This window comes from Oncorhynchus masou, chromosome 32 (assembly GCF_036934945.1).
Source record: "Oncorhynchus masou masou isolate Uvic2021 chromosome 32, UVic_Omas_1.1, whole genome shotgun sequence".
Classification (NCBI taxonomy): domain Eukaryota; kingdom Metazoa; phylum Chordata; class Actinopteri; order Salmoniformes; family Salmonidae; genus Oncorhynchus; species Oncorhynchus masou.
In genome coordinates this window covers 36,049,235-36,069,052 of record NC_088243.1, presented here as the reverse complement: position 1 = coordinate 36,069,052, position 19,818 = coordinate 36,049,235, and the positions used below count along the sequence as shown (strand labels likewise).

The following is a 19,818-nucleotide window of genomic DNA, read 5'->3' as shown; positions in this document are numbered from 1 at the left end:
TTGTACCATCCCCTATATATCCTCTCAACGCACACACAAACTTGAATCTGACTTCATGTCTGCCCTTTGACTTGATTATCTCAGTAGGTATCTTACTGTACTGTGTGCCTCATAGGAGTGATTCAGAAGTAAATACGTTTCCCTTTCCAGGGAACATCACTGATGTGCCCTTTTTTGGGAGAGGTGTCGTATCAACCCAAAAGGACTGCATAGCCCTTACACCAGATGAGAATTCTCTCCTTTCTTAAATAAATAACACAAAATGAGTGCTGAACCAGCCATCCTCACTCTGCATGCAGCAACAACATGCCAGAGTCAATGTCACTTAAAGTATTGTGGGTAATGTAGTTTTGGCACTGCTAGACAGTGGCTGTCACTCTGTTACCCCTCTCAGTACTGTTGCAAAGCAGGGTGTGTTTCTTTGTTGACCCCTGGTTGTCCGGGCTAAGTTCATGCAGATTGACCGGATCAGAGGGTCATTTGCAGGTTGTAATGATGACGGGTGAGGGTGTCACTGCGCCCTGTTGAGGATGGTCTGTCAGGGGCAGTCCGGGGAGACTGAGCTGTAACGGTGGAACCTCGGGCACCAGACCATAGAGGTGGGCGCTGCCGCTACTTGGTAAGCACTGTCCTCACGGATAACCCCATCGGATTGGACAGAGGGAAGGAAGCTTACCAAGGTCGTATTCATTATTGCACACCGTAGTAAAACATTTTGCAGCAGAAACACTTCTTATTTCAAAAGATCAGGTAGCTACTCTCTGTTTCGGTCCATTTTGTTCTGTTTAGTGTCTCTAGTGGTGAATATGACCTGGGTTACTATATGACCTCTAAAATACTTGGGTCTTTTGAACTCATGTTTAGTTATGGAGACAGCTGCCACAGTACTGTCAATTTGTTAGTGTTAGCGGCTTGTCTGGGTCTCACCCTACAGGTTGATGAGAAAGTTGACCTTGCTGATAAGGGCATGTCTCTGGGCAGGGCGCTGTTCAGGGTGGTCCATGATGACAACATCAGCTCCGTTAGCTGGGCGTAATAGGAAGTAGGCTCGTCCTGGAGAGACGAAGACGGAGAGAAAGAGAGAGAGTAGATAGGTACAGTTAGTGGCAGGACTGTCACTTCCATACAACTACAGCTCAGCCGTTTGTGGTAGTGATTATGAGGACATCAGAGTGCATTCTGCCCCCTTTCCTGAATGAGTTCGAAGAGTAGGCCAGGCTCAATCTCTATGGTCAGCTCATACTCGGCTGCGCTGCGTCCTGGGATAGAGGACAGGAAGGAATCTCTGATAGCACATGCTTCCGCCACACAGGACTGCTCTTAATCCAGCCACTCCTGAACAGGGTCTCCCCCTCTGGAGATACAGAGATTTACTTTGAGTCACTAAGACACACTCACACGTACACACAGGGCCGTTCATTTCCTGGGGTGTGTAGGTAGACCTCCTCAACCAGGTGAGACACGATGGGAGCGATGGAACGTGTCACTGCGTCCAGAATCGCCTCTAAAACCATCTGACAGGACCGCCGACCCAACGAGTCCTCAGGTTCACAGTACAGCCTGGGAGGGGGAAGAGTAGTTGTATCAGACTATTCATTAATGACAGTGTATTAGTAGTAGTGTTCTATTAACGGTGTAATCGAGTCAGGGCCGGTCCTTGCCGTTCTGCCACCCTAGGTGAGACCAAACAAAATGCCTCCCCGCCAAACTAGAATAGTCCCAGTAAGCAAAATGACATTGAAAAGCTGTTTAAAAATACATTTTCCAGATGTTGAAATCAGGCTAATTTTTGGTTTGAATGAAAGATGAAAATACATAATTTATAGATGTCTATGTTTGGGCAAAATCAAGACTGGTCCAGACCTGACAAAATCTGAAACCAAATACACCATTGGTTCAGATTTGGATGTGGAAATCAATGCTGGTCCAGACAGCACCAAAAAAAGATGTCCAAAAGGCATCTGCCCGTGCCCACTGAGGTGTAGCCTATAGTGTTGCCTGAAATTGAATTTTATGAATGCCCATCTGTGGTAAGCCTGACATTTGTAAAACAAACAAAAAAGACATCTGGTCTGGACAGGGCCCCCAAAAAAGACGTTGGCTCGTGTTTACTGGGGTGTAGCCTACCATGTCGGCACTCAATGGAATTTTACGAATGCCCATCCATGTGGTAGGTCCGCCATTTGTTAAACAGGCCGTTGCATTGGCATTACTCCTGATTCCTGTGACTAATCAATTTGGCTCTGAATATCAGCTACCCAACTTTATCAGGAGTTATAGTGAGTCTAGTCTGTTTACACAGCAGGAAATGCAGAAGTATTTTTCACTATGATCAGCTTGTCAAAAATTGACGGATACAAACTTGAAACCACTGATTATGACAAAGGGGTGAAACTCCTGGACAACAGTTGTGATTGTCCATTTAACTTTGACCTGTCCTGATTTTAGGATGTTTGTTAACATGACAGCACATTTTTTTTATTTGATTGGGCGCCATTTAGATTAGGCTATTTGATTTGAGAAACCTGCACGATTTAAAAAGTGTCTGTCTCATTACATTATCATCCATTTTATCTCCAGCCTGTAGGCTATAGAAAAGGAAACTTACCCTTTCTGCTACATGATTCATGTGAGATGATTTCTTTGACGGAACGTTGGTGGAGCGCCGGAGCAATGCGTCTCTTCAACTGCACCCTGGGACAAAGTGAGCACTGCTTATCACAGGGTGGCATCAACCCTCACCTAAAAAACCCTCATGCCACTGGTTGAGAGAAATTGTCATTGTTTTGGGGCAGCATTATGTGAGGTTTTGTGTTGTTGTTGGAGGTGCGTCTTGGTCAGTTTAGCTCAGTTAATTCCGCCCTCGTCAATCTGCCGCCATGGGCCGCCGCCTATTGCAAGGAGAGACACACTTCCACACAGACAGACATATTTTCAGATGAATTGACAGACAGACACAGAAGACACCATGAGATACTCACCTTATCGATGTTGTCTCTGGCTGAGTTGAGCACAGTCGAGCCGATCTGGACCTCAGAGAAGACGTTGGACTTTGCCACTCACCAGAGCAAAACATCCACCTCATAGGCAGGAGACACACTGGGGTCCTGAGAGAGAGGGAACGAGACAGAGAGATTGGGGCCTTACCACTCCGTGAGTGTGCATCTGTTGCTCCAGTAAGTGGATCTCATCTGCTAAATTGTAATTATTTTGCCACTATGGCTTATTCATTGCCTTACCTCCCTAAACTTAACATTTGCACACACTGTATATAGACTTTTATGTGTTATTGACTGTACGTTTGTTTATCCCATGTGTAACTCTGTGTTGTTGTTTGTATCGCACTGCTTTGCTTTATCTTGGCCAGGTCGCAGTTGTAAATGAGAACTTGTTCTGAACTGGCCTACCTGGTTAAATAAAGGTGAAAATAAAGTAATAATATCCACTGCCTCTCACCTTCCCACCGTGGATGGCTGAATCTGGGTCTACTAAGTTGCCTAAAACCTCTCCTTTCTCACTGACCACAAAGTCATGTACCACTAGAGCCCCGAGAGAGAGAAATTACTAATATGTACACATTTTCGTCATGGAAAGAGCAGTTCCTCATGTTTTGTACAATCATCCTCACCATCAACAATAAATACTTATGTACGGTGTCACAGTTTGTGTTCCACAGGGAGACTAAGCTAGTTGTTGATGTAAGAGGACTAAGCTGCTACATACTATGTAGAGATAGAGTTTAAGTAATTGCTATTCACAATGATCAATGTGGCAAATAGAGAGAGCATTACCAGGCAGTTTGTAAGTCTTCAGTAACTGCGTAGTGCAGTAAGGAGACTTAGCATTACTGGCTGTGTGAGTATAGGTAGGCACTTACCAAATTGGGATTTAGCTAGCCCTAGCTAAAATGACGCAACCTTCAGAAACAACCTTGAATTCTAAGAAATTAAAGTAATCGCTAGTGTAAGAATACTTAGTACGTAGTAGTACGTAGCAGTAGTACGTAGCTTTGCCAGGGTAGCTAACACCTTCCAAAACAGCAGCCCAGGAGGTTCCACTGACAAACCAGATGTCCAACACATTTTCTCCACGCTCATAGTCTGTTACCTACTCCTGCTTTACTCTGATAAACACACAACATGTTATCCTTCACACACGGCGCTAAAATCATCTCCGAATTATACAACTGTATTTACTGACTTGTGAGTGAATGTAGCAGTTACAGTGCCTTCAGAAAATATTCACAACCCTTGACTTTTTCCACATTTGTTGTGTTATACAGCCGGAATTTAAAATGGCTTAAATTAAGATTGTGTCACTGATCTACATACAATACCCTATAACGTCCAAGTGGAATTATGTTTTTACAAATTAATTAAAAATGAAATGCTGAAATGTCTTGAGTCAATAAGTATTCAATCCTTTTGTTATGACAAGCCTAAATAAGTTTGGGAGTAAAAATGTGCTTAACAGGTCACATAATAAGTTGCATGGACTCACTGTGTGCAATAATAGTGTTTAACATGATTAAATCTACCCCAACACTGTACCCCACACATACAGATAATTGTAAGGTCCCTAAATCGAGCAGTGAATTTCAAACACAGATTCAACCTCAAAGACCAGGGAAGTGTTCCTATGTTTTACAAAGGGTAGATGGGTATATAAAAAAGCAGACAATGAATACCCTTATAGCATGGTGCAGTTATTAATTTGACACTTTGGATGGTGTATCAATAGACCCAGTCACTACAAAGACACAGGCGCCCTTCTTAAATCAGTTGCCAGAGAGCAATGAAACAGCTCCGGGATTAAACTATGAGGCCAGTGGTGATTTAAGAGGTCATGAACAGTCAAAATCATGTTTTCGTGAAATTGGGTGATATTTGGATGAAACCATATCAAAATATAAAAAATTACTGGTTTCAAAATTACTGGTTTCTACAATGACAGAGCCAAGTCACTTGGCTCTGTCATAACCTCACATGGTCTCTCCTATCATTGCTATGCAGACGACACACAATTAATCTTCTCCTTTCCCCCTTCTGATGACCAGGTGGCGAATCGCATCTCTGCATGTCTGGCAGACATATCAGTGTGGATGACGGATCACCACCTCAAGCTGAACCTCGGCAAGACGGAGCTGCTCTTCCTCCCGGGGAAGGACTGCCCGTTCCATGATCTCGCCATCACGGTTGACAACTCCATTGTGTCCTCCTCCCAGAGCGCTAAGAACCTTGGCGTGATCCTGGACAACACCCTGTCGTTCTCAACCAACATCATGGCGGTGGCCCGTTCCTGTAGGTTCATGCTCTACAACATCCGCAGAGTACGACCCTGCCTCACACAGGAAGCGGCGCAGGTCCTAATCCAGGCACTTGTCATCTCCCGTCTGGATTACTGCAACTCGCTGTTGGCTGGGCTCCCTGCCTGTGCCATTAAACCCCTACAACTCATCCAGAACGCCGCAGCCCGTCTGGTGTTCAACCTTCCCAAGTTCTCTCACGTCACCCCGCTCCTCCGCTCTCTCCACTGGCTTCCAGTTGAAGCTCGCATCCGCTACAAGACCATGGTGCTTGCCTACGGAGCTGTGAGGGGAACGGCACCGCAGTACCTCCAGGCTCTGATCAGGCCCTACACCCAAGCAAGGGCACTGCGTTCATCCACCTCTGGCCTGCTCGCCTCCCTACCATTGAGGAAGTACAGTTCCCGCTCAGCCCAGTCAAAACTGTTCGCTGCTCTGGCCCCCAATGGTGGAACAAACTCCCTCACGACGCCAGGACAGCGGAGTCAATCACCACCTTCCGGAGACACCTGAAACCCCACCTCTTCAAGGAATACCTAGGATAGGATAAGTAATCCTTCTCACCCCCCCCTTAATGACTTAGATGCACTATTGTAAAGTGGCTGTTCCACTGGATGTCAGAAGGTGAATTCACCAATTTGTAAGTCGCTCTGGATAAGAGCGTCTGCTAAATGACTTAAATGTAAATGTAAATGTAATAAAGTTACTGGTTCACTCTCTCATTTCAAACATTTGGATTTAGGAGGCAGGATTTTTAAGGGGATAGGGTGACATCACCCTAACTCTCATTTTTAATACACCAATGGTAACATGATATTCTCTTACTTAATCTAAATAAGTACCCCCTTGTAACCAACAGTGGAAAAGGTGTGTTTGGATGGGCATGGTTTATATAGCTAGATATCTACTCTGCTGGTGCCAAAATGTTACTTTAGGATGTTAGCAAATATAATTATGTTTACACTATTCATCTATAGCAAATATACTTTTGTCTGTGTCTGGTGTTAGCTAGTTATTGGCTAACTAGGTCTTCAGTCGGCATGGAACAAAAGGGGGGAGGGTCATTCAAAACTCTGACGCAGTTGTCATGTCAACACATCCATCAGTGCTATCAAGAGACATGCCAAATGGGAGATGTATATTTTAAGAAATGCAACCAATTTTGTTTGAGTTGCTTTGTGCAACAAAAAAAAGCTATCAATTTTGTTTGAGTTGCTTTGTTCATTACCAAATTTGCTTGAGATTATATTACTGCTCACTGCATCCAAGTTTCTTAACATAGGCGTTTCAAAGATCTGTCAGTCAAGGCGAGCTCATGAACATAAGCTCCCCTCCCACTCAGCCTGTCTTTTCAAACTTCCTGGTAGTTAGCCATGAGATAAAAAGAGTACTTTTTCAAAAATGTTGAGCATTTACATCCCCCCCCAAAATATTATGGGTGATATTTTAGTCATTTAAAAAGGCTATTTTACATGGGAATTAGAATGACTGATTGGGACCTTTAAAGACAGTTAGAGTTTAATGGATGTGATAGGAGGTAATGAAGGATGGCTCAACAACATTGTAGTTACTCCACAATGCTAAAATAAATGACAGAGTGAAAAGAAGGAACATATTCCCAAACATACATCCTGTTTGCAATAAGGCACAAAAGTAATACTGTAAATAATATGGCAAAGAAAATCACTTTTTATCCTGAACAGAATGCATTATGTTTGGGGCAAATTCAACACAACACATCACTGGGTATTTTCATATTTTCAAGAATGGTGGTGGTTATGCTTGTAATCAGCAAGGACTAGGCAGTTTTTTAGGACAAAGTAAACAAAATAGAGCTAAGTACAGGCAAAATCTTGGAAGGAATTATTGTTCAATCTGCTTTCCAACAGACACTAGGAGACAAATGAACTTTTCCGCAGGAAAAAATCTAAAATACAAGGCCAAATATACACTGGAGTTACTTACCAATGTTCCTGAGTGGCCTAGTTACAGTTTTGTCTGAAATCGGCTTGAAAATCTATTGCAAGACTTGAAAATGTCCGTCTAGCAATGATCAACAACTTGACAGAGCTTGACACATTTTTTCAAGAGTAATGGGCAAATATTGTACAATCCAGGTCTGCAAAGCTCTTAGACTTAACCAGAAAGACTCTCAGCTGTAATCACTGCCAAAGGTGATTCTAACATGTATTGACTCACTGGGTTGAACACTTATATAATCAAGATATATTAGTGTTTTTTTTCCATTCATACATTTTTTTTTAGAACTTTTCTTCTACTTTGACAGAGTACTTTGGGTAGATCGTTGACAGAAAAATTACAATTCAATACATTTTAATCCCACTTTTTAACACAACAAAATGTGGAAAAGGTCAAGGGGTGTGAATACCTTCTAAATTTATCTCAGTGAGAACTGAGAATCATATGCTGTTAATAAGAGTTATTCCCAGTGTGCAACTCCTACCTTGGCATTGTCTTCGAGGCTGGCGGTGTTGATGAACCACTATTTGCTGGGTCTGATGACTATAGGCTGTTTACTCCCCTGGTCATCCGGATAACTGTGGACACACTCCTCCTCCTTCACTAGAGCACCGACCGCCTTCAGCATGGAAATCACTGACACACACACACACACACACACACACACAGAAAACAAACAAAAGAGTGTACAGAGAGGCAGAAGCTGAACTAGATCTCTTTGTCGCTCACACACATAGAGTTTCTTCCTACCCATGTCGTTTCCCTCCCCCATCACAGACAGATTCTGTAGCTCAGGCCCAGCTAGCTCATTGAACCTACCTTCCTCATCCGCCATACACTTCTGGAACAGGAGAAACACACACAGCCGTACATATATCATTGGAAGTTCATAAAGACTTACAACCTACTGTATTAGCCTGGACGCCAGACTGTTTCAGGAGGAGGCTCATCAGAAACTAACTGGCATCCAAGCTGGTGAACTCACTCAGCTCTGTCAATCTAGCTGCTATATCAGTCAACTAAAAGAACACACCACTGTTAGTTCAAATTGTGAGACCACACTGTAGTTCTCCATCCCATGGGCAGGAGCTGTGTGGACCAATCCTGTTCCTTTTCCCATGGTCAAAAGATTAGCTGGAAGCAATGGAACCTCCTTCCCGGAAATGGTGGGATGCTGGCAGACTCTGCCCTCAAGTTCTGCACCTAGAGGTGGGGATGGGAAGAAAAAGCTTTAGAATGACAGGTGAGTGTTTGTATAGTTTACCTGTGAAGGTGCCAACTCTCTCCAGCTCTGTGCCTTGCAGTTGCCAGGCTTGAAATGCACTCTGTGGCCAAGTCAGTTAAGAACAAATTCTTATTTACATTGATGGCCTACCCTGACCAAACTCTAACCTGGACAACACAGAGCCAATTGTGCACTGCCCTATGGGACTCCCAATCACAGCCAGTTGTGATACAGCCTGGAATTGAACCAGGGTTTGTGGTGACAACTCTAGCACTGAGATGCAGTGCCTTAGACCGCTGCGCCACTTGGGAGCCCCAACATTTACAACAGATAGGAGATATACCTTATCATGTTAGTGATTCTAGTGAACGTGCAGTCTGGAGGTAGTCTGTTGACAGTGGCAGATAGCCTGGTTGGCTGGGATGGTCCATGGTTGGGTGGTCCACACCAACACAGAAATGTTGCCCAACTCCCCCTCAGCTTCTGCCATCTTAGGGGGCAGGTTGACCAGGGCGAAGGTGATGTAGATTGCCTTGCACACATGCTGGGGGTTATACTCTAGTTCTGCCTCCGAAAGAGCTGTCCTGGAGAGATAGAAGGTAGAGGAAGAAATAAAGGTATGGAGGGGGAGAATGGAAGGAGGGGTGAGAGGGGGGCTAAGAATGAGGAGAGACAGAGAAAGCCACCAAAGGTGTGTAGCAAAGACTTGTGACATCCAGAAGGCACTCAGTGCTGCCTACGGGGAGGAAGGAGACTAGAACACTGGTGTATAGTCCCGGTCGATCAGCCCCTGGAAATGACAACACAAGAACAAACAGTCCGATCCTGAGATGAACGGCGGCTGCAGACTGAAAGGTGCATTTGTTGGAGCTGACATTTTGACATCAGCTGGAGTTGAAAGAGAGTGCGGGGGGGGGGAGTAGGGCGCCTCTCCGGGCACTCGGTCACCATCTCACTACGGTCAGGCTCACTGCTAAGATGCGACACAACAGCATGGAGAGGCAAGCACTTTGTAATATTCAGATCGAGCTACCAAAATTTTTAAAAAGAGACCGTTTGGTTGGTTTTGTTGTTGTGATATGGTCCTCCAGAAGAGAATTCTACGGACACTATGAAGGGACAAATTAATTGAATTGCGTTGTGGTAATTTGTTTATTTTTAGCGCAAGAGGTGGCCATAAGAACTGTTTATGTGTAAAACATTTATTTGCCATTTAAGGCAGACTGTCATAATAGCTAACATTTTTAACACCATAGGCTATAACCTATTATAGTATTGTAGAAAATTCCCCCATCATGTTCAGGGAGAACAACCGTGATACATCTTAGAAGGAAGGGAGACCCTAGCCTAATATGTCAAGATCTCCAAATTATAAACCTGTGAATTAATAGGGATATTAATTGACCTTACAGGCATATAGGCCTAAAAAAAGCCCATTATTAATAAAACAAAGGCAAGTATTTGTATTGCTGAAAGTCACATCCTTATATTTTGTCAAAGAAGAGCTCTTAGTGGTGTGGTTTATGATGAGGTTTCGGATAAAGTGTAGGTTTCCATTGGGGGATAAGACAGGTGGTTTTGGGGATACGCCTTTTTGACCTGACGTCACATGGTGGGGGTATAAAATCCCTTAGATTTGTCCTCCAGTCATTCACTGTGAAAAAGCCATCGACAGGACAGTGACACTAAGCGGCTGAGAAAGAAACCGTCAACAAAATGGCTAAAATGTTGACGGCTTACATTGGATTCATTCTCCTTGCCTTGCCTTGTTCATCACAGGTAGGTTAAGATCTTATAAATTGACTTACTCTTTACCATGTTTGTTTCTAATCTGTTTTAATTAGGGTGTCCATTGTGTATAATAAATGCATTTCAACAGGTGCAACATTGGCTTTTGAAACCATAAATGGATCATACTGAATCTAAATTTAGGGTTTATTGGCAACTGGTGGGTTTTCTCATTGAGAACCTAATGATGGCGTGGTTACTTCTCCTCAGATGAGTCTTATTATAAAGCCAAAATGTATTCGAAATCTAACGTGCCTTAGGCGGCGCAATTTTGAATCCAGGAATGACAGTTGACCTATATGCTATGAACACATTTCCAACAAGGTGAGGGCTCGACTTAATTTAATGACATTTTATTTGAAGTGCATTTTGTTTGGGAAACATATTTGCCGTGGGGTTATTTTCTTAAGCACAGGACTACCTACACCTTATGTAGGCTAGATCTTAACTTTACGCATGCGTTTTTTGCAGCTTGACATTAGTCTGACGAAAGTATGATGTATTGGGAATTGTGCCGATTTGTCAAATGTTTCATTTAATTTTTAAAAGTTTCACATGTGAACTTTGTGGCCAATGCTCAGTCAGTGACGCTCCCATGCTTGTTTTAGGTCCACGCGCAAAACACTACCACAAAGTCCCCTGCCATGACTGCTATGACCGAAGCTGGCGGCTCGAGTTCCAACATGACCAAGATGCCCGATGTTGTCGCTACCAAGAACATCACCATTCCCAAAGGAGCCAGTGTGTCCTTGCTGTCCAGCTCGGTCACGCTCTTTTCCATCGCCTTGGCGGGCGCTCTCCTACACAGCCGCTTCTAGAAGGCTCCTGTGCACTGAACAGACACTGCAATGATTAACATTAGCGGCCTAGATGGGGAAATTGTTTTAGGAAGAGCACACTTTTATAACTTAAAGGCAGTCGTGTTCACCTAACCATAGATTGAGTGCAATTAGGCTGTTGCAGTGCTGCAGAACATCTTTCTAATTCACTGATGGGATTTCTTATTTGGGCTCACCTCCCTGGCCACTTCAAACCAGTAGGCCTATACAACTTGTACACTGGCCATAGGGCCTATGGTGTGGACCCCTCCATGGCGGCAGGCCATGACGAGGATGTGTGAAACTGGACTCTTTGACTCGTTTGGTCCCACTGGTCTTGTGTAGATGGCAGGGTCGTTTTTTTTTAAATGTATGAAGTGTAAATTTGTGCAGTGTTTGGGTAGTCTACTAATATAAGGAAGTTGGGGTGCATTGTGGAACATGATGTATCCAGTAGTCTGATCTTTGGCATGCATAGGTGTAGTATTTCTTAACCTGCAATGGACACTAAAGCTTGGTTATTTGAAGTATCTTTTTAGTTTAAATTGGCATGTGTTAACTAATTATTTGAAATGTACTTGTGACAATGTTCTTGTAGGCTACAATAAAATGACATGGGCCTAACTGATTTGTGTCTCTGTAGTCTAAAGCTTGACGTGCCAACTAATTGTCTCTGTTCCATTTGTCTCCAGACCTGGCTAGGCTATCGTGGTCTACTAGGAACGGCGCATACTGAACACCTCGTTTGATACTTTATGCAACGATCTCTTGGTTTCACCAATTTGACCGAAGTGTGACGGTGAGACACATTTTTCAGTGTTTGACACCCTGAGTTGCCTCCTGTGCGGTATTCAGTTTGTCACCTTTTGAAGTTTTGGATATGGTTGAAACACTACGTTTAACAATTAATTTTCAATGTTAAAAGGATAAGGTTTGATGGGGTTAAAACAAACGGGTACCGCGAGGCTTTAACGCAACCTTCAGACTGGAATTATTTTAGCTAGCGACTATTAGCATTGCTAGTTAGACAATTTGCTAGTAATTAACATCGCCATCTCTAGAATTTCACATGGCAGTGTCCTAATTTGCTTTTAGCAATGCCATCGTACAGTGTTTCCCATGCCACTAAGTGTAATTTGACAACTGTCACATTAGCCTGGGGTGCAACCAATGTCTAGGGCACAAATTGAATGCAGCTATGGTGGTACTCATGTCTGACAAGTGTACTGAGCAGCAAAACTAACCCAGGGCCATAGCAAAACATGTCAGATGGTGTCACTGGCCTTAATCTAATCCAATCAGGAACCAGTCTACATTTGTAAAGCGTCACATTAGCTTCCAAAAATTGTTTCTTGAGCTATTTTTATAATTGGAGGGATGACCATTGTTTCTGTTAGTGCACAGTTGGGGATCAGTCTGGCACCCATTTCTGAATGGATGCCGGGACCTACCAGATTGCCTGCTGCAGTTATTTGAAATGTCCAGTTTGCAGCCCAACATGCTGGTCTTCTCTAGGCTGCAAGGGGGCCCTCATCAGAATCATGCAGACATGCCCTCGCTGTGAGCATTCCTGTGAATGGAACAATCGGCCGCTTGTTGGCCAGCAACCTTCACCTGTCAGTGGCAACTGCTTTCACAGGCTCATTTGTACAAATACAAAAGGTAACATTGACTTGACATTTAACCCAATAGAAAAGACATTTGATTATTTAGATGCATATACTGCCCTGCCAAGCAAAAAGGCAGTAACTGCTCATTTGGTCAAATGCTACATTAAATACATGCTTAATCATGTGGACAAGTATCCTGTATTGTTTTGGAGAAAATGGGGTCATATTGGCAGTAACTGTAAATATATGATAGTGATACAATCATCATTGATTTATATAGCCCTTAGATCAGCTGATTTCTCAAAGTGCTGTACAGAAACCCAGTCTAAAACCCCAAACGGTAAGCAATGCACTCCAACCAAATTCAAGTCTCACTGGCTCACCTCCCCTGCCACTTCAAACCAGTAGGTCCACAAACTCCTTGTGCACTGGTCACAAGCTCATAGGGCCCACAGTATGGTGCCCTCCATGGAGGCGGGCCACGATAAGGATGTACAAAACTCTGCTCTTTGACTTGTTTGGTCCCACAGTTCCTGTGCAGTGGGCTACAATAAAAGGCTAAATTAATATGGGTCTAACTTGTCCGGTTTCTGTATTAATGCTTGACCTGCAAACTAATTGGCTATGCTCAATTTCAGTCTCCAGATCCTACATACTTTAAGCTAGGCTATTTAGGCCTAGTAGGGATTTTCAAAGTTAAAACTGGTTTAACTTCCCACAATTAGTTATTATACTTTAGCTTTACTATAGTGTTGTCATGTTTACCATTCTTCCTCAGGCAGTCATTTTTCAGCCTTTGTCAACTAAATGTGACCACCTAGCCTAGATCAACTTTCACTTTCATGGCACTTTGAACATATACAGTGTCTTCATAAAGTATTCACACCCCTTGATTTCCACACTTTGCTGTTTCAAAGTGGGATTAAAATGTATTTAATTGTCTTGTCCAAAATCTACACAAAATACTGTAGTCAAAGCGGAAGAGAAATGCAAATTAAAAAAATGGACAATAAAACTCTTGATAAATCAACCCACTAAGTCAATAGATGTTAGACTCACCTTTGGCAGCAATTACAGCTGAGTCTTCCACATTTTGTGCAGTATTACTTTGACTCATCTGAACTGGGTCCTGGACTTCCTGATGGGCCGATCCCAGGTGGAGAAGGTATGCAAGACCTTCGCAATGCTAATTCTAAACACGAGGGACCCCACAAGAGTGCATGCTCAGCCCCCTCCTGTACTCCCTATTAACCCATGACTGCATGGCCATGCATTCTCCAATTCAGTCTGCAGACGACACAAGTGGTAGGCCTGATTACCAACAACTTGACAGTGCAGAGTGGTGCTAGAAAAATAACTTCTCCCTCAACATCAAGTATATGGTCTCCCTATTTTACTGCTGCTCTTTAATTACTTGTTCCTTTTATTTCTTATTTGTATTTTTTAAACTGCATTGTTGGTTAGGGGCTTGTAGATAAGCATTTCACTGTAAGGCTTACCTACACCTGTTGCATTTTGCGCATGTGACTGATACAATTTGATTTGAGTATGTTGATAAAATGTGTACATATGCTTTGATGGCAGGTTTGAAACCTGTTATCAAAATGGATATTGCGGGGGTAGTGGACCAACATTTTTCATTGGGATGAAATAGTAAAGGAGGTTTTGAGAATGGAATCAAATACAGCCACAATGAAAGTCACCTTGTTTTAGGTGTGGAGCCGTTGGTCATTGCAAAAGTGAGTGCAGTGGCAGTAGAGCTCGAAATTGGCTTAAATTACGACCGGATAAGTATTATATTTAGTGGGGTTACAGGAAGAATCGAAAGCGATACAGCTACTACCTATATGTTTTGAACATAGTTCCAAAACCCAGATCATTTTACACGATGACGGAAGTGGAGACAATTTTGGGCTTTGATAATCCTTGCCAGAATCAAAGAAAGGGGATTCTAAAAGGCAACAAGTAACAATTGGCAGTATGCATGGGTGAGAGCACAAATGATGTTTACAAATAGTCCAACTTTCTATCACGCCGCATTTAAACAATCGCTAAAGGGGGCACATTTGAGGGTTCTGTGTTGGATCAGTATGTAGTTAATTGGCAATAAAAGACAAAGAAACTCATATGCCAGATGTCACCACATTAGTAAACTATTTGGCAGAGCAGGGTCACAAGGCATCATATGGGAAAGTACAACCAGCGAAAGAAGAGAACATATTTGGGGGTTTCGATTTTGGACGTCACGAAGCACATTACAAGTGATCGAGTAGGAACAATGCATTCTTTGGAATGAACAAACAATCCTTGCAGACTCAGGAAAACCCTAGGGGTTTTTTCAATCTTGTGAGACACTATTCATTATTCTGAAATAGCTTTATAGAATTGACAAAAGGGAGGAGGGGTCACGAGACGTTAGAGTGGAGTTAATAGTGTGAGGAAGCGTTGGGTCAGGCTCCAGCATTGGGGTTGCCAAACCTAAAATTACCTTTTACATTTTAGACCAAAACGATTAACAAGTGGCACAGCACAGACTAGTGTGAACTGTGACAAAACGCAGTTATACTGTTGAGCTCTCATACTATCAACCTCATTCTATCTTGATCTGCACAGACAAGCCATTCGCCTTTTAAACTATGTTTTGAACCTGTTTCCACACATCTGCTAAACTGCCACGTAGACAAAAGAGGATGTACCTTTCTATAAAATCTGAGACCCAACTCTTGTTCGATGGGCTTTCAGCATTGAACTACTTGAGTGATGCTGGTTACTCCATTTTTGCTAATCTTATAAAGAGTCTACATTCTCTCTCTTCTTTAGAATTTCCCCACACCCTCCAAGCTCATCACTAAGTTCAGGACCCTGGTAGTCCCTCTGCAACTGAATCCTCAACTTCCTGACATGCCGCCCCCAAATGGTGAGGGTAGGCAACAACACATCCGCCAAGCTGACACTCAGCATGGGGGCTCCTAAGGGGTGCGCTCTTAGTCCGCTCCTGTACTCCCTGTTCACCCATTTTTGCGTGGCCACGCGCTACTCCTACACCATCATGAAGTTTACTGGCGGCACGATGGTGGTTGGCCTGATCACCAACAACGATGAGACAACCTACAGTTGAGTGCCAGCTTGGCGGCAGGGTAGCCTAGTGGTTAGAGCGTTGGGCTAGTAACAGGAAGGTTGCAAGTTCAAATCCCCGAGCTGACAAGGTACAAATCTGTCGTTCTGCCCCTGAACAGGCAGTTAACCCACTGTTCCTAGGCCGTCATTGAAAATAAGAATTTGTTCTTAACTGACTTGCCTAGTTAAATAAAGAAAAAAGAAAAATAGGCAGGAGGTCACTGACCTGTGTCAAGATTATTAAGGAATTGTTGTCACATTGGTATGAAGAGATTCGGGAGACAGGTGCTTGAATGCGTAATAGTTTCTATATATTTCGTATATATTTTTAAAATATTTTTAACCTCAGTTTCAACATACTCTCCTGCAACCCTCCTCACCCAATGTGGTATGGATCTGCTATTTTCTATACTTTAGCACCGGAACCCCCAACAGAACCTAGCCAGCTAACTAGCTAGTAGTCAGTTAGCCACTGCTAGCTGTCATCAGCTAACCTTAGCTTGGCCAACCCTGGCAGTCTACACAGCGGATTCAACCCAGAGCATACCGGACTGCTTTTTCTCCACATCTCCGGATTCCTATCTTTTCGCCTGGATTCATCTCTGATTCCCTTTTCGCCTGGATCATCGCAGCTAGCTAGCTGCTATTCGAGTGGCTACCCCCTGGCTAACGTCTCTGTCCCTAAGCAACCACCAGTGAGCCTGGAACTAGCCTCATGCTAGGCCCATCTCCCGGCTAGCTGAAGAGGTCCATCAGCCACGCCTTGGGCTACAATACCTATTTTGCCAATTGGCCTGGACCGCTTTTACTGCCGACATGGAGCCCCGCCGATCCATCACGACTGGTCTACTGACGTAATCTGCCCGAGGGGTTTCAACAGGCTCCTCCATCGCGACGTTCCCTGAAGGCCCATCCGCTAGCCTACTAGCCGCGGCCAGCTAGCTGTCTAGAGCATATCGGACTGCTAGCTGAAGAGGACCATCAGACAATTTCTTGGGCTACAATATCTATTTTGCCGATTGGCCTGGACCCTTTTACTGCCTACACGGAGCCCTGCCAATCCAACACGACTGGTCTGCCAATGTAACCGTCCAAGGGGGCTACAACAGACTCTTCCATCGCGACATCCCCCTAAGGCCCTTCTGCTAACCTGCTAGCCCCGGCCCGCTAGCTGTCTGAATCGCCGTGTCTCCAGCTCGCCTAGCTACCCACTGGTCCCTATGATCACTCGGATACGCATGCCTCTCTCTAATGTCAATATGCCTTGTCCATTGCTGTTTTGGTTAGTGATTGTTGTCTTATTTCACTGTAGAGCCTCCAGCCCTGCTCAATATGCCTTAGCTAGCCCTTTTGTTTCACCCCCCACACATGTAGAGACGTCACCTGGTCTAAATGATGTCTCTAGAGACAAAACCTCTCTCATCGCCACTCAATGCCTAGGTTAGCTCCACTGTATTCACATCCTACCATACCCTTGTCTGTACATTATGCTTTGAATCTATTCTTCCACGCCCAGAATCCTGCTACTTTTGCTCTCTGTTCCGAATGTACTAGACAACCAGTTCTCATAGCCTTTAGCCGTACCCTTACCCTACTCCTCCTCTGCTCCTCTGGTGATGTGGAGATTAATCCAGGCCCTGCAGCACCTAGCTCCACTCCCCAAAGCATCCTGTGGCGTACAGCATTAGCATCGAATAGCCCCCGCAATATGCAACTTTTCAGGGAAGTTAGGAACCAATATACACAGGCAGTTAGGAAAGCAAAGGCTAGCTTTTTCAAACATAAATTTGCATCCTGTATCACAAACTCCCAAAAGTTCTGGACACTGTAAAGTCCATGGAGAATAAGAGCACCTCCTCCCAGCTGCCCACTGCACTGAGGATAGGAAACACTGTCACCACCGATAAATCCACGATAATTGAGAATTTCAATAAGCATTTTTCTAAGGCTGGCCATGCTTTCCACCTGGCTACCCCTACCCCGGTCAACAGCCATGCACCCGCCACAGCAACTAGCCCAAGCCTTTCCCATTTCTCCTTCACCCAAATCCAGATAGCTGATATTCTGAAAGAGTTGCAAAATCTGGACCCTTACAAATCAGCTGGGCTAGACAACCCTATTACTAGTCTTGTTCAACCTCTCTTTCATATCACCTGAGATCCCCAAAGATTGGAAAGCTGCCGCGGTCATCCCCTTCTTCAAAGGGGGAGACACTCTAGACGCAAACTGTTACAGACCTATATCTATCCTACCCTGCCTTTCCAAAGTCTTTGAAAGCCAAGTTAACAAACAGATCACCGACCACTTCAAATCCCACAATACCTTCTCCGCTATGCAATCTGGTTTCCGAGCTGGTCATGGGTGCACCTCAGCCATTATCGGCAGACTCAATAGCCTTGGTGTCTTAAATGACTGCCTCGCCTAGTTCACCAACTACTTCTCAGACAGAGTTCAGTGTATCAAATTGGAGGGCCTGTTGCCCTTTGGACACTGTGTGAACTAACCTCCAGACGAGCTTCAATGCCATACAACTCTCTTTCCGTGGCCTCCAACTGCTCTTAAATGCAAGTCAAACTAAATGCATGCTCTTCAACTTATCGCTGCCCACACCCGCCCGCCCATCCATCGGTTCTGACTTAGAATATGTGGACAATTTCAAATACCTAGGTGTCTGGTTAGACTGTAAACTCTCCTTCCAGACTCACATTAAGCATCTCCAATCCAAAATTAAATATAGAATCGGCTTCCCATTTCGCAAACAAAGCCTCCTTCACTCATGCTGCCAAACATGCCCTTGTAAAACTGCCTATCCTAACGATCCTTGACTTCAGCGATGTCATTTACAAAATAGCCTCCTACACTCTACTCAGCAAATTGGATGCAGTCTATCACAGTGCCATCCGTTTTGTCACCAAAGCCCCATATACTACCCACCACTGCGACCTGTATGCTCTCTTTGGCTGACCCTCGTTTCATATTCATCGCCAAACCCACTGCCACCAGGTCATCGTAGTCTTTGCTAGGTAAAGCCCCGCCTTATCTCAGCTCACTGGTCACCGTAGCAGCACCCACCCGTAGCACGCACTCCAGCAGGTATATTTCACTGGTCACCCCCAAAGCCAATTCCTCTCTTGGCCGCCTTTCCTTCCAGTTCTCTGCTGCCAATGACTGGAACGAATTGCAAAAATCGCTGAAGCTGGAGACCCATCTCCCTCACTAACTTTAAGCATCAGCTGTCAGAGCAGCTCCCAGATCATTGCACCTGTACATAGCCATCTGTAAATAGCCCATCCAACTACCTCATGCCCATATTTTTATTTATTATTTTGCTCCTTTGTACCCCAGTATCTCCACTTGCACATTCAACTTCTGCACATCTATCACTCCAGTGTTTAATTGCTCAATTGTAATTACTTTGCCACTATGGCCTATTTATTGCCTTACCTCTCTAATGTTACCTCATTTGCACACACTGTATGTAGATTTTTTTCTATTGTGTTCTTGACTGTACGTTTGTTTATTCCATGTGTAACTCTGTGTTGTTGTTTGTCACACTACTTTGCTTTATCTTTGCAATGTTGCAGTTGTAAATGAGAACTTGTTCTCAACTGGCCTACCTGGTTAAATAAAGGTGAAATAAATAAAATAAATAAAAAATCTATGGCTACATATATTGATATGGGCTATTTTCATCCCTTTCCTGTGTTGCTTATCAGAGATAGACATAATAACTGGGATCTTTGCCACAATCTGTAACAATTATGAGGAGCTCGGTGCTCTACACAGTGAGCTACAGTTGAAGTCGGAAGTTTACATACACTTGGAGTCATTAAAACCCGTTTTTCAACCACTCCACAAATTTCATGTCAACAAATTATAGTTTTGGCAAGTCGGTTATGGCATCTACTTTGTGCATGACACAAGTAATTTTCCAACAATTGTTTACAGACAGATTTATTTCACTTATAATTCACT

The 19,818-nt window shown here is 43.8% G+C and overlaps 1 pseudogene; it reads right to left on the bottom strand.

Annotated features, from left to right (window-relative positions):
* Positions 1 to 39: 39 nt before the first annotated feature.
* On the bottom strand, positions 40 to 9,387 carry LOC135527201 (isoleucine--tRNA ligase, mitochondrial-like; annotated as a pseudogene).
* Between the last annotated feature and the right edge of the window lie 10,431 nt (positions 9,388 to 19,818).